A 19,624-nucleotide genomic window follows, 5' to 3' on the forward strand; every position below is an offset into this window, starting at 1 on the left:
TTTTACGGTACAGTTTTTTACTTTTCGTTAATAGTTTAATTCATTCCATACGCCGGATGCCTTTACTGTTCACATGTGCTTACAACAGCATCCGGTATAAGTTTGCAAATCCGGTTTACTTGCAAACTTAGTTTTTTTATTATCTTAGATATCAACTTCAAAAGCGACACATAGAGAGTTTGTCCATTAAATTAAAAATATTTGAAGTAAAATTAAAAAAAAAGTTTTAAGAAATATGAAAATTTTAATTCCAAAATTGATTTCTCCCGTTGGCCACCAATTGGATTTTAGGTCCCCCGCGGGGTTTTGGCAAACTCCAATTGGAGAATTTTCCATATGAGACGAAACGGGGGAAAAATCAGCAATTTGAAAAAAAATCAAATATTACAATTTGGAACAGAAAATTACATTTCTATTTATGTTTTGAGTACTAGAGTTATTAACTTTATTAAAATCTAAAAAAAAAAATCAAAAATTATGATTTTGTAAAAACGGTTCTCTAATTGGAGAAATTTCCAATTGGAGAATTCCACAGTCAATTTCTATTGATAATATTCACCAATTGGAGAATACAGAAGTTGGAGAACACAGAAGTTGGAGAAATCACCAGTTGGAGATTTCCACAGTATTACAGCTGCTGGGTTAAAAAAAGTTGGGATATATACATGTCATCATATAATTGCTAATTAATTTAATATTGATAGAATATTCAAGAAAATAACAAATGCAAGATGTTAACTGTTACCTGATTTCGCGTATACCATCGGCATTTTCAACTTGTGTGTAATCTAAAGCAGTTTTATGATATACAACTGCGTCAGATGGGTAGTTTTATTATTCCTTTTCAGAAAACTGTTTTTATCAAAATGCATATCTAAAAAATCAAACTGTTTGCTTAATTTTGCATTTTCCAAAGATACTTCCTGGTGGTACTTGGTTATAATATTGAAATTTTAATCGACTTTAATGTTAGAGAACACTGAATGTATTCCTTAAGACCACTCGGTCAAGGATTACCCGTGAAAGCGCAAGCACTTGCTTCAAACAGGGTCTTTTAATTATTTTTCAAAGCACCGATGAAGGGGTACAACTTTCATTGGTTAAATCTAACTAAAATAAACAAGCTCGATTTTGCTAAAGGTGATTAGCTGATAAAATCACTCTCGAGTCCGTTTCCTGGCTAGAAACTGTTACTGTGTCATTTTTGAGAGGCCATCCATGAGATAGTACACCTGGTAGGGATCGAACCCACATAGTCATGGGTAAGAAGCAGAAACCTACACCACTAAACCACTTTCATCCTTAAAGTACCGAGAGGCAGGCATCACGCGGCAAAGGGATCGAGCTAAATGGACCATGGAATGAACCCACGACTACGACTTCAATAGGCTACACCTTAACCAGTAGGCTACGGAGACGGTATTAATGCATGTACTCAATTGCAGATTCAGTGGGAGGAGGGGGGTCAGTCGTCCGTTTATACATTCTTAGTCAATATCGGGGAAAATACAATATTAAGATAAAAATGTCCTATTTCGGACTATAAATTAGAGGAGTACACCTACCCCGGCCCAACATTTTAAGCCATTCAATTTCTGTTCTGAAGGAGGGGCGGATGTGGAAAGATTGAGCCAATGAGTTTCTGTAATCAGAATTGTTGTTTCATAATGTTATAGTTCCTTTAAAAAGTTTAAACGTTTTAGGACATCGAAATAAACAGACGCATGTTCAGTTTAAACATACTCTCTATACAACGTTCTCGTACTCCAGTGCGATGATGCTATGCATTATATTTATCATCCGACCTCTGATGAACAGGAATGACAACGTTTAAAAGCTATTATTTATACAATTACGATCATCTGACTATCTGCCAAAACTTTTCTGTTTAAAGAGACTCTCTCATGTTTTAACACCAGACATATCTTTTTCTCGTAATGCATCTGAACACTTATATTTATTTTACTCCTTGGTACTGAATTTGCAGAAATAATAGTAACCAGGTTGATTTTCTTTTATACTTCAATTGCATTTTTAAAAAAAGATGGGCGCAAGCCGGTGCAGATAACACATACTCGAAGATTATGTCAATCAACTGATTGTGCAACAGCCTTTTGTTGAATCGTGTTTGTAACGCATTTCAAAATTTTGGACTTCAAAGACTATATATTTTAGCACATATAAACATTGAGGGTTCCAGCCATCAATAGCTTAGCTTTAACACTTAGTTTGATTCACAATACTTTATTTCGTAATAATAAGCTATAAAATCCAAGTAAAAGATGCATTTTCAAAACCCTGTACGCTTCGCTTAAATTCACTAAAAAACTCAAGTTAGAAAGTTTTAAAAAAGTATGTCATAAACATATCCCTTTAGCGGCTGAAGAAGCCGGTCCAAACCATTCACATACTAAAAAACTGAGTTTCTTAATATATAAATCTCTAATAAATTTGCCAAATAAAATTCAACATGGGTGAACAATTATAAAAAAATAACGTATTTTATGTACTGCAACATATATTTATAAAAAGATAAATGAATCAAATGAATATTTTCAATGTACTTTCTTTAAGATAATCATACAAGTGTTGTTTAGCCACACTCTGATTTCAATAATGTCAGGGGCGTAGCTACCCCTCTATTCATGTGGATTCATAAATGTGCTGGGGGTTCGGGAGCATGCCCCCCTCAGAAAATTTTGAAAACCATGGTGCAATCTAGTGCATTCTGGGCGTTTCGATGTGCATTATTTTGTACTGGAAAATAACCAGTTTTTGGATCATGTAGTCAAGTTCGCATACTGCTACTTCGGTGGGTTTTTTTTTCAGAACCATGTTTTTTCAGCCACGTATTCACGTATAGGTGGCTACGCGCCTGTATGTTGTGCATATGAATGTATAATTTGGTTTATATGATGCATCCTTAATGTAAATCCTCCTTGCTGCTACACTAATAGAAACTTCATTGGATATTAGCAGTAAAAGAACTAGCACTGACGTTCCCAATTTTCGTCTGGGTCATTTAAATAATAGAAAACAAATTACAAGATAAACAAATTTGTTTTGACTTCTTTAATGAATTATATAAACACATTGTACAAACATATCATGACACTTTTAAACAAAAAGTATGGCTGTCAATTAAACAGTATGTTAGCTTTAAAGATTGAGGCAATCCATTGGAATTTTACAGCGGACTTAAAAAGGTGTATTTAAAGCTGCAATCTCACTAATTGATCGTTTTGACTACCGGCACTCTTTTATTGTTGGTCTATAAATAGACCATTTTTTGCATAGACCCAATTTTAAGTGATATAAGCATTTTGTCATATTTATGGCTAAAATGATGTTTTATGGGTATAGTAGCATTACGAACAATTTAATGTAAATGAACTTTTCGGCAGACTTACCAAACATTTTGATTGGTTCTATTGTGAATTATCTAATATGACTGAATTAAAGGAATGATAACCAAATCAGCTTTTGAGACAAATTTTTTAAAGTGTCTAAAATGACAATCTGTGAAAGTGCAGCTTTAAGTTTTGATCATTTACACATTGTTAAATTATAAATAACTGTTTAAAAGGTCTCATGTACAAAATAAGATAATAATTTTCATACAAATATCTAAAAATGATTAAAATAATAATGTACCATTAACATATTTCTTAATAGTGCTGTTTCTCAACTAACAAAACCATTCAAAGCCATCATTTCAACTATGAAGTTATTTTTAACTTTCAACGTTTTTATAGCATATATGCAACAAAATATACCAAAAATACAAGCCATGAACAATATGATTGTTCAACTTGCATTGTCCTTGACCTTTTAAAATGATCATTTTCCTGTTCTGTCTATTTGTAACTTGTGCCCTGGGGAATGAAGTATGACTGTATGAATCACAAAAAGCAATAAAAACACTAAAAAAATCCCCCGTTACCCCTGTAATTTCTAATACAGCAGTAAAATCAAGCAATGTTCAAGATTGATTGTGCTGCCGAATCAAAAACATGTTTGCCAAAACATTTAGAGCTGCATTCTCACACAGATTTACCGTTTTAACAACTTTTGTTTTGTCTTGGAATGAGCAAATTTTTGCGTAAATATCAGCAAACCAATGGTAAAAGATTGCTGACAAAACATCAAATCCCAGATTTCATATTTCCTTCGAAGATTAATGTTACTAACGGTTTAAGAAAAGTGCATAAAACATCAATGTTTTCACTTAAATAAAAAAGTCTGCAATTGAATTTTTTGTCAGTAGTCTTATATTACTGGTTTCCATGCATTTTTCGCAAAGATTGGATGGTACCAATCCAAAACAAAGAAATGGCCCAAAAGGGCCTATGCTCTACTGGCTGGGTTTGTGTGGTCAACATCACTGTTTTCGAAAAGAACCAACCCCTTATGGGTATCTGAATACTCAAAACTGAAAACTGTATCATATTCGCAAGCATTTATTACAAAATAGCATTTTTTATACTATCAAGGCCCATCATCTAATAATTTCAAGGCCAATAATCCAGGAAACATGGGCAGATCAGATTTTTGAAAGGAACTGAGCTCTAATGGATATACTGGACAACTTTCATCAAGATACAATCAAAACTGAAGACTGTATCGTGTTACCGAGCAATTGTTTACTAACACACTATTTTTATTATTATCAAGGTCCATAATCTTGGCATGCATGGGCGGATCTGGCTGGTTTTCGAAAGGAACCGAGCTCTAGTGGATATGTAGATACTGTACAAGTTTCATCAAGATACAATCAAAACTGAAGGCTGTATCATGTTAACGAGGATTGTTTACAGACGCACATACTACGTACACATTACCATCGCATAAGCTCTTCTGGCCTAAAAATGAAAAAAGTTGTCAAAACATCCAAAGTGTGAGAGTGCATCTTTAACATTTGAAAGTAACTCTGTTTGCCTCATGCCCCTAAACAAGGTTTAATCATATTATATGAGCAGTGGGATTGTCCCTGTATTTTTATTGTATAATTGCAGTAATGGATACTGGTCTCATTACCTTCTGACAATTTTTCATCAATTTTAAGGAAACAGAAAACACATATTAAGCTCATATAACGCTGTACAAATTTAATCTATTTCATGACGTTGAGAAATAGTCCCTAAAAATATTAATTGTGGAAACATATCTTATTTAAATACATACAGGAAATGGCGACATCATTTTACCCTTTAGTATGAAAAATGCAGTTTCCTGATATTTGAATAGCGGTTCTTTATATATCAGTAATAACATTATAATAAAGTCCGTGTATAAACAGGCCATTGATGACTGTAATAAGGGTTATATAAACTGGGTTTCTAAGGTAAAAAAACTGTTAAATGATTATGGTTTTGCATACGTATTTGATAACCCAAATATTGCGCATGTTAATGTATTTATAAACGAATTTAAATGTAGAATTATTTATACTTTGTTAGATTGAGAGTTTCTGCACACCCTTTAAGAATACAAACAGGACGTTATGCACGTTACAATATACCTCGTAACGAAAGATAGTGTTATGTTGTAATAGTAGGGACATAGAGGATGAATATCACCTCATATGTATTTGTCCATGCTATCGTCAGTTACGTGTAACTTATATAAAACGATGCTATTAGGTTAATCCATCTGTGTTCAAATTCCATCAATTATTGGTATCATGTGATAAAAAGGAAGTTATGAATGTTTGTAAATATATTAAAGAATCATTTATTATACGCAACTCACTTATAAATAATTTAACTTGATATAGTAGTTATGTAACATTCTCTCACTGCCAAAGTTAACATAATAACTATTTGGTATCCAATTTACATAATATTTTTGCTTATATTTTATTTTATTATATTATGTTTGTAAGTTTAGATACGTGACATGTTTATATGTATAACTATATGTATTACGACGATGTACACATGTATAAGTCGAATAAACTGTCTGTTCTGTTCTGTTCTTTATATAAGCATCTCAATTCATTCAACATACACATAGTATGTATCAAGTTTCAAAGGAAATCAAACCATTGTAACAATTGTTTTCAAAGCAAATATTCACACTCTTCTTTTCCTAGTTTCAACTTTGAGACTTTTTGATGAGCCTGCACCTTCCCTTCTCTTATGCAGTGGCTTCAAGCAATAAAGCTAAAAGTTCAAGTTGCACAGCTGGTGAACAAGACTGCTGTGTTGATAGTTAGTTGACAAACTGCACACTTGATGCCATAAATCATGTCCATCAACCTCCAGAATGAAGAAATGACACAGCACAGAATTGATTTCAATTGGACCTCTCTGTACTTTCATCCCCTAAGGCCTTGTTGTAGTCAAAGACTATGTCTTAGTGTGCAGTGCGTGATCTTGAGAAGCCTAAATCTGCTCGCCTGAGGAAGTAAGTCTGGCAGAGTGTGAAACTCCTGTCTACTCATATGGCTAGACGAATGTGATCTATGTCTTCTTGTGTGTGCCCAACCATCACCTGAAGATAATTTAGAGGAAGTTAGTGCTTGATTACAAGTTAATGTGACAAAACAAGGTCTTTTATTTATGCCACCAAGATCTAGAATTCCAAGTGTCATATCTTGTATGTTAACTCAAAGCAATTGAGCATAAACTGTTTGGTAATTAATTTTAAGTCACTGCTTCCACTTATACTATCAGTAATATTGAACATGAACCGACTGACCCAAATATTATTCTATATATTTTTATGTGCAGAACCCATAATCCTATTAACCCAAAAGTAATCCAATTGTATGTCTTCACAAAACATTTTACAACAATATTTGTCAATTTAACTCAAATATTGATTATTGTTTTTTTGTCAGACAAACACAGAGATGGCACTATATATATTGCTCACCAGATTTGAGAAAGGATTCTAAATTAGTTATTGTTTGAACACTTACTGGACACTTTTGGTCTGACTTAATAATGCAGCTGGTGAAAATATTAAATGTCCCTTTATAATGGGCTTACAAAAACATAAAAAAATGTATTTGTTTGAAAATTACAAAGGGCCATACTACTTACAAAATAAGTTTGTATTGAGCAGAATAAAAAGATTTTGCCTAAAATACAACCTCAGAACTATATTTACAAGTAAAACAAAAAAATCTACAACTTGAAATATGTTTGCTATATCTGGTTTTGAGAGAGAATGATCAGAAGAAAACATCACACATTCACAATCATATTAAAAAATAATTTAGTTTTTTTTTTTAATAAATTCTATTTCAAAAACACTGCAAAAGACAAGACACTTACATTTCAATTTCTTGATTTAATACATTGATGATTATCAATTCTTATGAAGCGAGATGGGTCTTACACTCTAACCAGTGCAACTTGCATGTTCTTAGTTGCTCAGTTATTACCTTCTTTAAATTTCTCCTCTTGATCTGAGCCACGCCAAAATGATGGGAGATGCTTTTGTTGTCTTTTCCATCAGAATGTATAGCACCTCTGTGTTTCTGTTTGTCTCCTGAAACAGTAATAGTTTATTAATAATAATAACAATAATAATAATTAGTGACTTTTATTGGAATTATTTTCTCCGCTTGTGCCTTGCACATTGGGGAACAAAATTGACTTTCGGAAAAATACAAATTCAGGCCAACATCAATAATATATTGGTATATACATATTTTATTTATAACAGTATGCAGTTTTGTTTTTTTTTCAAATCCTACATAATTATATTATCAATGATATTTCATAATACAATATAATTTATATAAAAATTGAAATAACACGGCATAGTTGTTGACAGAACATGAACAAATAAATGTGTAAGACTACTACTTTATGGGCCGTAAATAACTCAGGGCATTCACTTTAGGGACATTTGAACACTTTTGGTAAAGATCCACTACCACACCCACTAATCCCCCCCCTTCTGAAACCATATTTTTTATGGATCAACATATGGTAAAGGAATTTGACAGATGGTAACCTTAGGAACATTTCTGTGACATTATTTTGAAAACAGGCCAGCCTCAGAGGAGAAGATTTTTCCATTTAGACATATAGCGAAAAGTAGCTCCGCACCCTACAGCAAGTTTTTTTATGAATCAATATCCGGTGAAAAAAATTCATACAGGGTATTGAAACATTTGTTTGCTTCATATGAAGATAACTTAACTAGATCTTCATCATATTAAATAAAAAATAGCACAGTCTCACAGAGCCCCGCATTTGATCTTTTACCAAAGTTTGATTGAGAGTTTAGTTTCTTGGCACACTATGACAAGTCTTTACAGGTCTATTAAAGCTGCACTCTTACAGATTGATCGTTTTGTAAAAGTTTATTTTTTTATCTTGGAATGAGCCAATTTATGCGAAAATGAATGGAAACCAGTGATATAAGAGTGCTGACAAAAAATCAGATCACCGATTTTAAATTTTAATTTAGACAAGAGGGCCAAATGGCCCTGAATTGCTCATCTGTCATATATTGCACATTGGTTTGATAAGAAATCTGGATGGTTCAAAGTAGTTAAGGTTTTTTAGAAGTCTGGAATAAGCTAGGACTTATGGAGTATATCAAGTAAGAGGATGATATGTTGAACAGTGATGATAACATTGAGTCTGGTGAATGAACAACAAGGTGTGGCCAATTTTGAACCCAGGGCCATAATATGAACAAACTTTGTAGAGGTCCACTAGACGATGAATCATGCCAAATATCTAAGCTCTAAGCCACGTAAGTTCAGAGGAGATGATTTTTGAAGTTTCCACTATAAACATATAGAGAAAACCCATGACCCCCCAAGGGGGCGGGACCAATTTTGACCCCAAGGCCATAATTTGAACAATCTTTGTAGAGGTCCACTAGACGATGAATCATGCCAAATATCTAAGCTCTAGTCCAAGTAAGTTCAGAGGAGAAGATTTTTGAAGTTTTAACTATAAACATATAGAGAATACCCTAACCCCCCGGGGCGGGGCCAATTTTGACCCCAAGGCCATAATTTGAACAATCTTTGTAGAGGCCCACTAGATGATGAATCATGCCAGATATCTAAGCTCCAAGCAACGTAAGTTCAGAGGTGATTTTTTATTTTTTTTTACTATAAACATATAGAAAAAAAACCATGACCCTCCGGGGGCGGGGCCAATTTTGACCCCAGGGCCGTAATTTGAACAATCTTTGCAGAGGTCCACTAGACGATGAATCATGCCAAATATCTAAGCTCTAATCCAAGTAAGTTAAGAGGAGAAGATTTTTTAAGTTTTCACTATAAACATATAGAGAAAACCCATGACCCCCCCAGCGCGGGGCCAATTTTGACCCCAAGGCCATAATTTGAACAATCTTTGTAGAGGTTCACTAGACAATGAATCATGCCAAATATCTAAGCTCTAGTCCAAGTAAGTTCAAAGGAGAAGATTTTTGAAGTTTTCACTATAAACATGTAGAGAAAACCCATGACGCCCGGGGCGGGGCCAATTTTGACCCCAAGGTCATAATTTGAACAATCTTTGTAAAGGTCCACTAGACGATGAATCATGCCAAATATCTAAGCTCTAGTCGAAGTAAGTTCAGAGGAGAATATTTTTGAAGTTTTAACTATAAACAAAATATAGTCACAAAGTGACAGGTGAGCTAAAAATGGATACTTGTGCACTTTTCTTAAACTGTTAGTAATGCTTTATGCCATTAAAATTATTCTATTTAGATCTTATGTCAGCAGTCTTATATCACTTCTTTGCAGATATTTTGGCAAAAATTGGCTCAGACAAAAAAATGTCAAAATGGTACTGTGAGAGTGCAGCTTTAAAGTGTTTGAGAAAAGTAATCACCTTATCGACACCGGTAAGAAAACAAATACAAGGCTCTTTGCAGCTGTATAGTCTGTCCTTTAGTTAATTCAAAATGGTGAAGAAAAATAAAAGTTGTCTTCTGTTTTAACTTTTAAGTCATTCAAAGGAATATTGCCTACTGTTGCAGCATTTTTGTGACTGCACATAGGCCTAAAAAATAATACATTTGGTTCGGGTTACCCGACCCTACCTACGGAATAGGCGCCGACCCTAACGTTTTTATAGTCAGTTTGAAAAAATAAAATAAAAAATAAATATATTTTTTTTTTCTTTTTTTTTTTTGCTTTTCAATATGTAGTTTAAAACCTTAATTGCTTATATAGAAGATAACTTTAACACCATTCTCCAATGATGAAAATGACATTCTTATATAAAGCCTAATAAAAAAATAAATATTTTTTTTTAAAAAGACTACCTACCCTACCTATTTTTGAAAAGGATGTAACCCTAACCAAACAATTTTTTTAGGCCATATCATGTAGTATACACACACTGATATATAACAAAACCAAGTTCATTTGTCTCAGTATTTGCCAATTTTGGGCTTTCACTTCTTGAACATGTTTTGAGTTTTAGTGATATGAATAGGCTAATGTTTTTATGACAATGATGACGGTGATCTAAAACATATTTTTTTCATCAAAAGATCCAGGAATGAACAAATATTTTTTGTGTGAAAAAACAACAGATCAATTCATTTTTTTATGTAATTTAGTTAAAAACAAAATTTATTTAAGTTAACTATATATATCTCTATATAATTCAATTATTAAAATATTTATTCCACAAAATATATTCCAACAGCAAATTTTAATGATATGCTTTTTTCAACCATTCCAATTTATTTTGTCAATAAGATCATTTAAACTATTAGCGGGCAATAACCACCCTTTTGTTGACTATATTTAATAAATATCAGTAGGAAAATGACCAACTAAGATCTTAATTATACACAGTAAAGACAGTTACCATGACAATACTTGGTGCTTTTAGATGAAGGCAAAGATAACAGTCAGAGAGTTGCTACTGAAAAATTTCTTATCAAAATTTGATCAGGGTCAGTAGCCTTCAATGATATATTATGTCATGGACCTTATTAACTATGGTTTATAGATCCGTGATTTATGTATATTGAATTAAAAATAAATAAAAATGTACATTATTTTTACTATATTCTTCTTTATATCTTAAATTCTGAACAATACAATTTTATTGTTTTATGTCACTGAATGCATGACTTGTATTCTTTTTTAGTTGCTAAACTTTTAATACTAACATGTCACACATATACATTAATGTTTTATGCAGTTTTCTTCAATCGTTAATAAGGCTTAAGCCATTAATTATTAATTTCCGAACGAAATATGCTAATCTTTGATGTTAGCTTTTGTCAGCAATCTTCAATCATTGGTTTGCAGATATTTAACAAAAATTTGCTTTTTCCAAGACAAAAATAAAAAAAGTTGTAATATTGGTAAATCTGTGAGAGTGCAGCTTTAATTTATTATAATTTGGCGATAAATTCACGTTTACATATCATATATGTATTTCAAGAAATGGAACTTGATTGGATATTTTAAATATCAAAATATATATTTGATAATCCTATGTGAGTGTCAACAATTATTAAAGTGTGTCAACGTTAATATACCATCCTCCACAGCTTCAACCCTGAAGAACACTCGCACAATATTGTCCCCCACCGCCACTAAGGAAAGTCCCAATAAAATTTAAAACATATTGACCTTAAAACTACTTGTGAATAATAATTTATCATTAATATACTGTCATTTAAACCTTAAAGTTGTTGAAATTATAAGAGCTGCATTTTCCACATACTAATAAGTCATTTAAATAGCATTATTCTAGGCACCACCATACTTGTAAGTTTTCTTTTTCTAAGTCTAAATTTAAGTTACTATGAAATGGCCTTATTTATTGCTTTTCCTATGTATTGAATGACTTCGTTCTTTGAAAAGGGCCTTTTCATTGTTTTTATGATCCTTGTGGGAAACAGAGACACCATTCTGTGTATATCATAAACTTGTCAGACACTTTTAAATGTCCCCACAGTATGACCAGGGGTGTAGAAAATAATTCAAGTAGCAGGGAATATCCTAAAAGTAGGCGGGGGTCTGGGTGTCCTCCACCTGTTAGGGTCAAGGGGGCAACGCCCCTTGTGGGATGAATTTAAGCCTTTTTAACCAAACATTCTAGTCTTCTGGTGCATGTTTATTTTGTAACAGGGAACCTTAACATAAATGTACTATAATATGATACTGAAACTGAGTACTATCCCCCCACCCACCGGTGAGGGCTAACTAATGAACCAAACTACTGTCAAATTCAGATTCAGGATAATATTATAACATTCCAGACCACATGCCTTGACATTTGCTAGCTATTCCCTCCTAATAATATATGTTATTTCTTCTCTACCAATTATATACTTTCACTGAATCACTATTAACCTCTGAAAATTAAACATCTAACTTCATTTTCCGTGGTTCTTTGTGACATTTAAAGCGTACTAAATTTCACCCAACGTACATGTAAAATTCATCAAAATAATGGATTATTTTTAGCAGTGACATCAGCGCAAGCTTGTTCATTTTGTTTACACCTGGTTAACAGGTGTATATAAAATTTACTGTTGCGTAAATGGTAATAGGACTAACAGAAGGCCAGACACGCTCATGTTGCATACTTACTACGCTTTTTTGTGTCTGGAAAAAAATATTTATTCCACCCTCCATTGCTTCGCAAATCATTAATTTCAAAACATCCGCCGAGGGGGATGCGACTAATAAGGTCATGTATCGAGCTAATGTTATTGTATTCGGAACACTGGGAAACCCAAACCTAATACTTGAAAACATCCCAGAGGGGGATGCGACTAATGACGTCACGTTTCGAGCTAATGCTGTATTGTAGTCGGAACGCGCGGAAAGCAAAATAAACAATACCAACAATCAAGGTTTTAAACGGATGTAAACAGAACAGACATGACAAAAAATAACAGATTTTATTTTTGTTGATGCGGGGAAATTAGCCGGGTGGAGATGCTAAAGTAACCGGGTTATTTTACCGGCTCCCGGCCCATTTCTACACCCCTGTATGACTGCAGGAAAAACCTTGACACTACCTAGTACAGAAAAGATGCTACACTAAATATTAAAAGTTGTAAGTTTCTGGATCTCAAGCTCTTCAAATTTGTCTACATTATTACATATAGCTCGATATTTTTAGAATCATTCAATTTTTAAATTATTATCAAAGTGAAGAGTTTGATAAAGATTGAATTTAATACTTTCAATCAATAGCCTTTTTGATACTATAAAATCTATTACTTTAATTATTTTTCCTCCAGAAACCATTCTCTTATATTCTAACAAATTGTTCAATAAGGGTAAGATTAAGTAAAATCTCCTATAATAAAGAGTACCATATATATTCATAAAAGAAACACAACTTTCACTGCACTACAATTGACCTTACGACAGGATTTGATTGACAGGTCCTATCAGCCAATCAGAATGCAGGGCTGATAAGCCGTGTTGCTATCCGCCATTTTGTCCGTCAAACTGACCAGAGTCCGTCATATACATGCGCTGGCAATTCCTCGCCTTTTTAAGTATTATGGTAAAAAGGTGTTGTCGTGGCACTTGTAATTCGGATACAAGGTAGCCAGGCCGACTAAAGATGGCTTCCAATTCGTTCCGTATTCGAAACCAGCGAGTTATTTAGAAAAATACAAGTGCTGTATCAGACTCTGTGGAAGACCTCATCAACAGCTGAACTTGGAAATTTTGAAAGATCGTTCAAAGGCGAAACATCTATACGTCTGTACAAAAGTATTTTTTGAACAAAACTACTTATTTCAATCCGCTCAAAATTTATTTAATACTGAAATTGTCCGTGCATGACCTAAATAAGTGTTACTATTTTTAAACTATAAACATCGTACATTTATGCTTTGGCTTGTGTTGTCAAATCGGCATTAATGGCCAATTAATATCAGGTTCAACATGGACACGATTGATTTCATTCAAGATAGAGGTATTTTTGTTGATACCGTTATGTAGTTTTTATAAACTGCTTTGCTTTCAAAGTAAATCAGGAAATATCGTACAAATAAATTTTTGTCCGAACCATCGCATGCTTCCGAATCTCATCTACTCGTATGGTTCCTATGTAAACAATGGCTTTTGTAGCTTTCATTCCGACACATTTCATAGATTTCTTATTTTCATATCAGCACTTTGTCGACGGGAAATCCAATCAAGAAAACCCTGACCCTCAAGCAGCTACTGTATTTGACCAGCTCACACCTGCTAGGCCTCCTCCAAAACTCAGATAAATATTTGAGCCACCAAAAAAAACGAGAACAGATCGGTCTGAATCGTTAAGGTATTATTTTCTGTATAAAACAATTTATTTCACTGTATATTTAAATCAATTATTATGTTCATTAGAACTTGATTCTGCCAAACATGTGCTGTAAAGACTTAGACTTATTATGAATAAAGAACAAGTCAAACATGTACATATTTTCATTGTTATTCTTATATTTTGGGCCATTTACGTAAATCTACAATATTTAATGATAGTTTTCATCCAATGTTCAGAGTCCGGATCACATGCACACTCGATTAACAGTATTCTTAAAGTTGCACTCTCACAGAATTCTAGTTTGACACTTTTTGTCTCAGAATCGGCTTATTTTGGCATTCTTTAAATTAAGAACTAATATATAAATCACAAAGCAAACTTCTCCGAGCCAAAATATTGCCATTGCAATAAAGAGATATTCACCTACAATATCATACATAAACACCAAAGAAATATCAAAGTTTAAGTAATGTTTGCAAAACAACAATGTATTTAATAAATCTGATATTAATTATGCAACAACTGGTGTTATAATCCAGAACTGAAGCTAACATCATAGAGGTACATCCTTCCAAGAATCCATCAAAACAACATGCTGAACAACTTCAAGAACTCTCTTCAAAAGACCACACTTTCCTGAAATAAATAAAAGATGCCAATATTAAAATAAATCAGTTACATGTATTGTTAAATATTTTAATACTAGCTGTAAATGCTACTGCCTTTGATGTTTGCTTCCTTCATGTATATCATAATGAAATATTGACAAGATAATAGCTAATGTTTTGTGGTTGTTGTTTTTCTCTGGACAAATAGTCCATTACTTTTGTACAGCAAAGTAAAACTAAATGTTATAAAAAGCTTTAAAATTGGTCCTACCGATTATTTGTAAAACTTGTCATCACTGGTTTTCTCTTGCGGTTGACATTGCCTGGACTGGCAAATATCGTGTGTGTGTGTGGGGGGGGGGGGCGGGGGCGGTTTCCGGTCTTATGCTAGGTCCCCTGTTGCGCTAGGCTTGTTGAAGACAATAATAAGGGGACTTCCTTATCTCCATCAATCAGAATACTTTAATGGTGTCAACGGTAAATAGCAGGAGACCCTCCACCAGCCTTAACCAGTAAATGGGGGGAGGGTAGTGTGTGTGGGTTAGAACCAGCTGCCCGGTCAGCTTAGTTGTTTAGAGCGCCGGGCTAGTGTTCTGGTGGTTGTGAGTTCGAGCCACACACCGGGGGCAATTTTCCTCCCAGGTCTTCTTTTCAGCCAGAGTGTGTGAACATGTTCCACAATTTCTGTAAGAACAAAAATCAAAGCATGTGAATGTTTGAGCAATGCAAAAGTTACAGATTGGTATCACCCACGATTGTCACTTGTCAACTATTACATTATTATTCATAAGGGGGAGAGTTCAATCGCTTAGAACTAAACTTTTTATGCATAACTCCAATAAACCATTTCTACTCATACTATAGAATACAAGGTTATACTGTATAGCTGGCATGTATAACGGTTATTTAATGTCACTTCCGGGTTCCCCATTCGGGCCATTTATGATTTACTCATATTGTGCGATGATTTAATCTTTGTTTCAACAATACTGTAAGAAGGACCGGTGTTATTAAAAGTTTAACTTACCCTTGTTTGCATTTACAGTATCCGTCACACACACGCTTTTCCTTTGTATCGATGGCGGCTATCCGATTTTCTCTGACTTCGATAGATTTCACCCCGTCAATGTTAGATATCGTCATTTTCTAAAGATATATCGAGCCTCCCGATGTAGCAGCCAGTTACAAATTCCTTTGACTTCTATTTTTTTCGCATTGTAATGTCACATTTATGATAATATGTCAGGAATATCGGAAAGCGAAACAACGCGAGACGCCATTACTTCCTCGTTTGTTTGACGGACATAGACAGAGTTCACTCCCTTGATATCAGGGGGCGTGGCTTAGAAGCCGCTGTCGTAAGGTCAATTAAAAAGACAAAGCATTTGCAAAGCAAAGCAGAACATTAGGTCTCTGACTAACTGATACATTCACTAATCATATGACTGAAAATTTTCTTTCTAAAATATATTTCTTTTTCTTAAGTTCTTCAACTTTCTTTAAAAATTCTAAAATGGAAAATATGACATATATCTCTACTTCAAGAATAAAAAAATAAATAAAAAAAAATCTTTTTCAGATAAAGAGTATGATTTAGATTTGAATTTTAACAACTTTTTTAAATGTAAAATCTATTATTTTTCATTCTTAAAGCAAATCCCCTAAAATTTCCATTTCCAAAATCTCCAATTATAAAGAATTCCATATATTCATTACAGAAACACTGTCTGTTTCACTATTAACTAGTCCAATAAATAAGCAAAGCAATTATTTAAACATAAAATGATATGATGTAATAAGAAATGCTAACAGCAACACAAGATTATATTTACATTTAGAAATGGGATCAAAGATGAGACTTGACATTCTAAATGAACGAGAATGCTTAGAAAATATACAGAAATATCGAAGATAGTTTTGTTTCTTAATGACACAAATTCAAAGTAATGTTCCTTTCTTGATTAAACAATCTGATTGGATCAAAATCCTGACCAATATAATAAACTCTGAATGGAGGCATCCAATCAAAATCTAGTAATATTTCCATTTGTTTCCAATTGATTCACCATCAGTGATTTACACAATCAGTGATTTATGGCCTTTTAACTTGTAATGGTCTAGTGGCAAGTGCATATATATGACTTATGTTAAATCATGTTTTAAGAGCTAATTAGAATTTTAAAGTCTAAGCTATGTGACAGAAAATTAATACCAATTTTTTTTTTGAATTGTAGTAACTGATTCTTTTGCATTTGATGAGGTCAGACATTTTAAGATATATAATATTCAGTGGATATGTGTTGATCAAGCATTTAATAACATGCCACAAAGCAGAATATTTATTAGGTCATTTTTTTTACTTCAGACCCTGGGGCAAGTTTGGAGAGTTGCACAGAATGCTTAAAGAACTAAAGTGTTGAGAATCAGTTCCTGTTTGCAGTGTGTGTATACCACATGATAAATTGCGTCATAAATGCTATGTCAGAAGGCAATATTTTGATTTGAAAAAAAGACTTTAAACAAAGATAACTTTACTATTTCTTCACCATTTTAAATGAAACAAAGCGCAGTCTACGCCACCTACGGAGCCTTGCTTTCGGCCATTTACCAGAGTTTGATTGCGAGTTTAATTTCTTTAACCACTTCGACAAACCTTTTCACAATACGGCCGTCTGATGGAGCACTGTCAAAACATGATTTTGAAAACGGGTTTGTCGAAGTGTTTGATGAAACTAATGACTTTATCAAATGTCGGTAATAAAACAAATGCGGGGCTCTTTAAGCGGCATAGACTGCCCTTTGTTTCATTTAAAATGGTGGTGTAAAAGAAAAGGTATCTTTAATTTAAGTGTTCATTTTAAGCAAAATGTTGCCTTCCGACGTAGCATATATGACGTAATTTATCACGTGGTATACACACACTGGTTTGACTATTGGTAATCGGTTCCACTCACGTTGCTGTTTATTAATAGAAGAAATGTTTTTTGACAATACCTGGTACCGTACTTGTAATTTTATTCTTGTACAAAAACTCATCAACCTTTACTCTACTTAAATGTTAGGTAAAGGATTGAAAATATCTAATTGGTGTATTTTATGGAATTATTTTTACCACCTGTACAATACAATTTGGGAAAAAAAGTTGACATTGGGAAAAATACAAAATCAGGCTTACAAAATCAGGCTTAAGTATCTAATTTAGATTTTAATGGCAAAATATATCATCGAAATTAGAGTTCGGGATGAACAAGCCTGAATTATTACTCTATTGCTTGGCATTTTTTTTTTAACAAGCCCTGCTATATTAAATTCAGAATTAGAACAAGCCCAGATGACATAATTTTCACCAGTGCAGGGTTGTGGGCTTGTGCTAATTCGATATACTACATGTTTTTAAGATTTTTATGCATATATTATTTTGTTAATTTATAGTAAGTGTTGTCAAGATTTTTTATTCATTAATGTTATGAAATCTCCACTTATCAAATTTGGAAAACATAAAATATGGTGAGAAATGGACAAGTTTTCACTAGGGAAGAAGGCAGTAAGGCAGTAAATTTCAACAAAAAAAACACACTATTAATGTTGTTGTTGCTTTAGCCATATTGTTAATGATTACAACTGAACAAAATTGACAAGATGAAAGAAGAAAAACTGAGTTCAGGAACATACCAGTTATTTTTTCATTATAATTGATCATCAGAACATCACTAATTAGTATAGTCTATCTATATCATAATTAAAAAAAGAACATGGAAATTATATTGATATAGTATATGAAACATATTACTTGAAACTTAATGAAATCTCAAAACGCTGAAGTATAAGCAATAGTGTTGTGCCGATGATCAATTATAATCGACAATTGATCGGAAAGGCCTTCATCGGCGACAATCGATAGTGAAATTTGAACAATCGATTATAGAAACAAGAGACGTAAACACTACCAACTACCAGTTAAAAGATTGTCTTGAAAATATATTTTGTTTCTGGTCAATACATGTTAATGTTGAAATGTTCATGTGGTACTATGTTGTGTTATCTAGTCATATCATCATGTCAGTAGCTCACTACAGTACATTATTACAAATTTTCTTTGAAATTTAACTGCAAAAGGATTTGTTCTCAACATCACACTTTTGTGGTTTTAAAATGTTATTGTTTATTTCTTATATCATGTAAGAATTTAGTTTTCTCAGTTTTCTGAAAGAAAATGTTCTTGTAAAACATACAGAATATTCAACTGCTTGTTTTACTTGTTACTGACTGATTATCAAAACGAAATTGATATTTTTCTTTGTGTTTACTTTACACATGTATTCAATACCGTACACAAAATTTAGAGCCTGCGGTCTCATGATCTGTAATAGTAACTTGTAAACACTAAAGTATAGTTGCGTTGTGAATAAATAATGTAATTTATACAAATAAATGTACAAATAATATTGTAAGGGAACATTTTTTCTTAAACTGGTTCATGTAGTTTATCTATATGCCTTATATATGATGACCAAAGATAGTTAAATAATGATTAAAGCGATTAATAATCAATCATTGATTGTTTTTATAAACCGATTATCTATAGTAATATTTCAGTCCGATTCCCAACACCTATAAGCAATAAAAACAGTCAATTGTATATATAATATATATCAACATCTACAGATACTTAGCCATAAGTTTTCAATTTTGGATAAAATTAACAAAATTAGAATTGCATACCTTCTTGTGCACATCTGTTTAATAAAATGACAGTTTTTAAAATAACAATTGAAGGATTAA

General features: G+C 32.9%; 1 protein-coding gene across 1 annotated transcript in view; it reads right to left on the reverse strand.

Moving 5' to 3' along the window:
• LOC128238936 (sodium-dependent dopamine transporter-like) overlaps positions 1 to 19,624 on the reverse strand; it is a 36,043-nt gene that overhangs the window by 12,817 nt on the left and 3,602 nt on the right. The window lies entirely within an intron of this gene.

This window comes from Mya arenaria, chromosome 6 (assembly GCF_026914265.1).
Source record: "Mya arenaria isolate MELC-2E11 chromosome 6, ASM2691426v1".
Taxonomy (NCBI): domain Eukaryota; kingdom Metazoa; phylum Mollusca; class Bivalvia; order Myida; family Myidae; genus Mya; species Mya arenaria.